This window comes from Corvus moneduloides, chromosome 2, assembly GCF_009650955.1.
Source record: "Corvus moneduloides isolate bCorMon1 chromosome 2, bCorMon1.pri, whole genome shotgun sequence".
NCBI classification, from domain to species: Eukaryota; Metazoa; Chordata; class Aves; order Passeriformes; family Corvidae; genus Corvus; species Corvus moneduloides.
Window position 1 is genome coordinate 20,133,308 of NC_045477.1, and position 6,569 is coordinate 20,139,876.

At 38.2% G+C, this 6,569-nt stretch overlaps 1 protein-coding gene across 2 annotated transcripts in view; it reads right to left on the reverse strand.

The window, feature by feature from the left end:
* The window catches only part of ALCAM (activated leukocyte cell adhesion molecule), a 118,480-nt gene that overhangs the window by 110,366 nt on the left and 1,545 nt on the right, over window positions 1-6,569 (reverse strand). The gene's annotated exons all lie outside the window — the stretch shown is intronic.

A 6,569-nucleotide genomic window follows, 5' to 3' on the forward strand; every position in this document is an offset into this window, starting at 1 on the left:
CTTCCTTATTGCTTCTGTGTGTAGGCAGGGCTCAAGTTTAGCAGCAAGTTGTGCAGCAGTTTGAAAACTGAAGAGTAACATTAAAAATACTTGACAAAAATCTCAGTCATGAGTTAAATTTGGAAAACTTATCCCCTCACTAACCTTTAAAACTGTCAAGTGTAAGATGCAAATGTTTTCTGGATTTACATCACCAGTTGTCAGGGCACTACTTTGCTGTCAGTGTCAGAAATTTCCACCTTCCCCAGTTTTAGAAAGCAAATCCCATAATGGGGTGTCACTGTGTGGATTTTAAGATAAAACCTACCCTATAATCCTCTCCACAGGCAAGCATTTGATGTGCTGTATCATGAATGAAGAAATTGATTCAGCATTCTTCTCTGAAGTTACATAGCTACACTGAAGCTCCCCAATCCTGCCTAAATATTCCATTTGTCCTTTCCCTGTTCCATGTATGGTTTTGTAGGTAAAGGCCATTAAGTTCATCTCTACTCTCCAGAACAACTAGAATAAACCAACACACCATGATTTTATGTGGATAAGTCACAGAACTCACTTTGCTAAACACATGGTGCTTTGTACATTTCGCAAACAAAAATTCCATGCCAAAATGGAAAAAGGCATAGATTAATACTCTAGCTATCTCATCAACAGCAAAATAATTCAGAAGCTGCAATTAAAAGAACAGCACCTCACAAATAATTTTGAGATCTCACAGTTCCATTCAATTGCCCATTTTTAAGCCCAGTTCAACCCATGTATTCTCTGTAAGGTACCCATTTACAGACTCTTAAGTGAACATTTACCATTCCACCTCAGAGATAAACTGTGCCAATCCTCTAAAATATGAGTCTTAGGAATTCTTCCTAAGCATGAAAAACTCACTCAGCTCAATAGTGAGTTCTCAAAAAATAAATTACTGCATTTTCTAACAATAACAAGCAAACAACAACAGCACAAACAAACCCAAAACCCACCCCACCAAAAACTCACATTAAAAAGGCAAAACAACCAAACCATGAAATAAGTCAGTTGTATATAAAATGCCACACTTAAATCAAGCTGTACACAAGCTATATCTATTTTGTTCTCCACTATCTATGGTTAGTTTCTTTAGTTAAATTGGAGAAAAATTGATTTAAAAAATGAAACTTCTGCAGCAAGTGAAATAATAAAGGGCATTTGTCCATGATTCATCTGATTGAAGAATAATGCTGAGTTCATTACAGGCTTACTTGAAGGTGACTGAAAGAATATTTTTTTAGGAGTGCTGCTCTTTAATTGGACTTCATAATTAGTTTCAAAACCATCTGATAAGAAATAATATTTTAAAAAGGAAAGTATTGATGAAAAATATAAAGTCCTAAGTTTACAGAGCAGTTATCAGCTTTCTGTATGTATGCTTTTCTGCATTAAAGACATGGAATGGGTTAAAAGCATACCAGCACACACCTAAGCTGGCTTCTTTCACAATGACCATGTTTACAGAATGGCATACATATTCCACTTCCCCTTAAAAAAAAATCCTAGAAGAACTTACTGAAAAAACAGATTTTTTTTAACAAATATCCTACCTAGCATTTTACTGGAAGTGTTCTAGCTTTCTCTCACCACAACAATAAGTCTGGTACAATCCTTTCCTTATCCTCTTTGTACCCTATTTCATGCCACACCACTTTTGGCCCATTCCATCCCTGAAAATACTCCCTTTTTATTCTAATTCTTCTCCATGAATCTCACCACCTGCCTCCCCAAGTGTCACTTAAAAACCTGATTCTGTAGTGTATCCATCTAAAACACCCAAAGCCTTGCAGCAAAAGAGAACGTCTCTAATTGAGTCATCTCTTTGGGTCTGTCTAGTATGTGATTTGGATTTGCCCTTCCTTCCCCTTCATGCAACAGGAAGGCTGTGATGAAAGTAAGATGCTTGCAGTAACAAAGCCTACCACTACAAAACAGTGTGAAGAAACAAAGACTTTTAATATAACTTTCTGGCTGAAGCCAGAGGTCTGGGAAAAGCTGAGACGCGCTGCTTCTAACAGTAAAGTAGCGGAGCTCCCTCTATTGAGTTAGCTGCCAATATCTCTTCAAAGTTTAAAAGATGCCAACTATGGTAAGAATCTATGTTCTATTAAAAACCCAAAACCCTCCAGCCTGGGCAGCTGGGACCCATCATATATACTGTATGCAAGAGACAGCCAAGGGAAGGGGACAGCCACCACACAGAGCCCATGACATGCCAAAACGTCACTGCGTGCCAGGGCTCCAGCCCTGGGGACTTCTGCTATCCTTGGCTGCTATTTGAGAGGTTTCCCTCAGGTCCAATATTGCTGTGACCAGCACCCATGATTAATGATGCCAGGAGGTACTACAGATGGTGCTACCACAGCACAAAACACAACGCATGCAGTTCAAGCTTTTGAAGTTTTTCTTCACAACAGGGGTTAACTATACAGAGTACAACCTAAACAAAATGTATGGATATACAGACTGCTGAAACACTCATTAAATCACCAACTGCACATTTTAGTTCTTATCAAGGGAACAGCTTAGTACTTCCATTGCTGTTGAAAGCACTTCAAATGCTTTCTAACCAAATGTTACAGAACTGTTCTAACCCCTGATAACCTCTAAAAATCACACCCTGAAGCTGCAGGTACTTTGTCTTGCTCTCTACACTATTTTATCATTTTCTCCCATTTTTTACCTCCCAAAAGAAGTGTATTTCTTATCAACAATAAAAATACTAGTTCAGCAGAAGCAGTAGTGTTTTAATAAGTAAATATTTATTTGTCTTTCTGGAGACCTATATGCATGATAACAAATGCAATTTGATCTTAAGCTAGGCAGAAATTCCTCAAAAGAGCCAACACTTTGAAGCAGTAGATTAACATCCACTGATGTAGGAATGATTGTGATTCAAGCCATCCTCAATAAAACACACTGGGGAAGAAGAAAAAGGAAACAAAACCAGAGAAGAAAAAAAGGAAGAAACTTGATCTGATCACTGACAGTAGAGGACTGCCAGAATACAAGGTGAATTGCAATCTCCTCTCTAAATGATGATATTCATTTTCTAGTGTATTAAAGGCAGAAATGTACAGCTTCCTTTAATATTCATCCTGTTCCCATTAAAGAAAATATACCAAGATAAAGAACATGTAGGTCAAAGCCTTGTCTTCTGGGAAGATAACACTCAACCATTTCATATCAACGGGAGTTGTTAATATTCAGGTTTTCCTGGAAAAATGGCGTTCTGCTTGAGTCATTTCTAATTACCACCCTACAGCATTTACAGTTCTTTAAGAGTCTCTCATTTGAGCATCAGTGCATAGAAGCGTAACTATTTTTCCCGAAGACAGAGGAACTTGAGAGAAATCAGAATATTGCAACAGGTCCTCAATTCTCTTACAAATGTGGCCTTTCAGTTTACAAACATTTTTTTAATAAAAAATGACTGTATTACCAGAGGAAAAAGCTACACACCTGCCAACCCAGAGGAACCTTGAGTAGCACTGAAGAGAGTTGGCAGAACTAACCAAGACTATACTAAGAAACCATACTATTAGTGATGAGGAAAAACAGTTTCAACAATCAGCATGGTAGTATTAAAAAAAGCCACAAACCTCCCGTGTGTGAAACGGCAGTGGAACAAGCACTGGAGACCAGACCTCGAGCCAGCTTTTCTGTGATCATCATGTTATGGTCATATAGTACAGATCACAAGAAGGGGAGACTAAATATTGGTAATCTAGTGTTAGGAGATCCAATTACAAATTACAGCTCCTACAAAATAAGCACATTCAGTCTCTCCAGTGTTAATAGGCTCAAAGTACATACAGAAATGGTGCTCCTTTGTAGTCGGTTTCCTGTTCAGCAACCTGCTCAAGTTTAACCCAAGCAGTCCAAAAACACTTTGACCAAAAAATACTCTCCAGAAAGTCCTCTGGTAGGAACCTAAAAAAGCCCATGATGGTGTGATATGGTATGAGCAGCCAATACATTAAAGCTACTGCTGCTACAGAAATGCTTGTTTTCATTTGGCTCAGAAGGATCTCATACGGAATCAGGTATGACATCATGGAAATCTGCAGTGAGCACTCTTACAGCTTAAGACTGTAAACCACACTACATAAGTAAGATACTTGCAAGAAAATAGAGAAGACAGTTTTATCCTGATCACACAGATCTAATTTGCATTATGCAAAACACTTAATGCTATTTATTTTCCCCTTTATGTATCATCGTGCATAAATATTTAGAGATTCTGTTCCCCAAAAATTTCTGCTGGAAGTAAGTCAACAAATGACTTCTAATGCAAAGAAAGATAATATATAACCCCAGGGTAAATAATTTTAACAACCCAGGTTACTTTCAGGAAGGAGAACAGATGGTACTGTAAGAAAGGGTATTACTCTTACACAGGTTGAAAAGTGAAAATAAAATATCTTGAAATTAAATATGACTTGCAACAGACATATTTATTTCATGAACATAACATATATTTTCTTCAATAAAAATCACTTGGCTGAAATTTCAAGGATTTACAGACCTGGATGATTTCTGTTGTTGCCCTCTGCCTTCTGAGTGCTACAAACCCAACAGTGGAGGGGAGAGCACAAGAAAAATAGTTTATGTTGGAAGACTTATATACCAAAAAAGAAAAAAAAAAACCCCTTAACATATCAAACTCTTCCCAAAACAATCAGTTTAACAATTTATAACTCACTTAGGAATGAGTCTGGTTTGTAACCTGTATATTGGATCACAAACACATGGCACACTGAAGCATATACACGTGGTGCAGATGTTTTCTGACTTCAGTTTCAGAAAACCCATGTGAATTCCAGATCTTAATGTAGAAATCCAGTTTCCCTAGCTCAAAGCCATACCAGATACACCAGGGAAAAAACGCAGTCAGGGGTGAGGACACAATGAGTGTCACGTGAATAAGATTACACGTTTCAGTCTCACTAGGCTTAGGCAATATGGCAATATGTAACAAGTCTATTAATAAAACGAGAGACTAAGAGCTTCATTGTTACAATCTACCAGAAAGCAGGGAGAGGGGAAAGCTTTACAAAGGTCATGATTAGCTGCTGATTAACAGTTGACTTTCTTTTCATACACAACCATTTCCTCTAGAGAAGTATGAGATTATAATCGGTGTTCTCACTTAATCTGACCTAGAGTTAGTCTCTTAGTACCAAATGTGTATTGGACCTCTCTCTTTTTAAGATGAGTATCTTCCTAGGCAGGTTGTTCTGTGAAGAAATAAACCCGAGTTTTCTCATAAGGATCTCCAGTCCATCATGAATATTGCCAGAGATATTTATACCTGCAGCCCATAAACTTTTAATATGCTTTTAATAGCTCATCTACTGCTTTCCAGATCCAAAGCTCCAATGGAACTCCCAAAAGCCAAGCACCATGACAGAGCAATACATCCAGAATTTGTTTTGATGATAGCAAACTAGCTATCATCTAAAACAGCTGAGATAGCAAGGGGGGAGAAAGAGTAAAACTACAGCAATATCAAGAGTTTTTAATAGGTATTTTTATTCCAAGTATCTTTTATATTTCTCAGAATAAACAGAGAACTAGAGGTTTAAATCTTCTTCTGGGCTTTCCAGGCATTTTCAGTACTGCAGGGAAAGTTTCCCAGCTGAGGTGGGGCTGGTTTCTCCCCACATGTGTTTCCTTACATTTAAGCCTGAGTTTCTCCTTGAGGGGGCAAAGAAGGAATGAAGAGCAGAAAGAACAATTTGGATGGTTTTGCTGACAACCTATTAAGATCATAGGTAGTTAAGTGCCATCTTTTTATACAGCTCCATGAACACAACCTTTGAGATAAAATATTTTACGGTTTCACATTTTCTTCAATCGGAAAATGTAGACAGTCACACAATCAGCAAGATCATTTTGTATTTACTGGGCGAAATCTCTCCACAGGGGCCAAGTCTTGCTTCTTAGAAGCTGAGATCCTTATCCCTCTGATAATCCACATGCCTTTAAGATTTCCTAAAATGAACAATCTTTCCTGAAGACTTTCTCTGCATCACAGCAACCAGTATTCTTTGTAAGCTCTGCCACCGGGACTGATATTTATTATGTCCGACAGTGATTATACACTGTGTTTGCCAAAGCAAAAGCCAAGCAGCACAGCCTGACACACTGCTTACGGTTCCAGTATTGCTGTTGATTCTGTCTGGAGCTTTTTTACTATTCTGTTTGAAATTTATAGATTCAGCAGCCTTATTTTACTGTTGTAGCTGGTTTTCTACTTGGAGCTTGTAAAACACAAGCATAAATGATCTAGTGAAAAAGGTCTGCTCGTCTCTTCCATTTCGACAAGACCATGCTGGCCGTAAATGGTTAACTGGAGAGCACATAACAACCAGGCAGAGGCCAGGAATGAAAAACCACCAACAACTTCAACACTTCGGCAAACCATCCGTTGTTGCAAAGGCACATAGAGGCAAAGCCATTTCTTAAAGCAATACAAAATTTTACCACAGGCTGACGCTCTTTCTACAAGAATAATGAGACGGTCCCCGCGCTGAATGCAG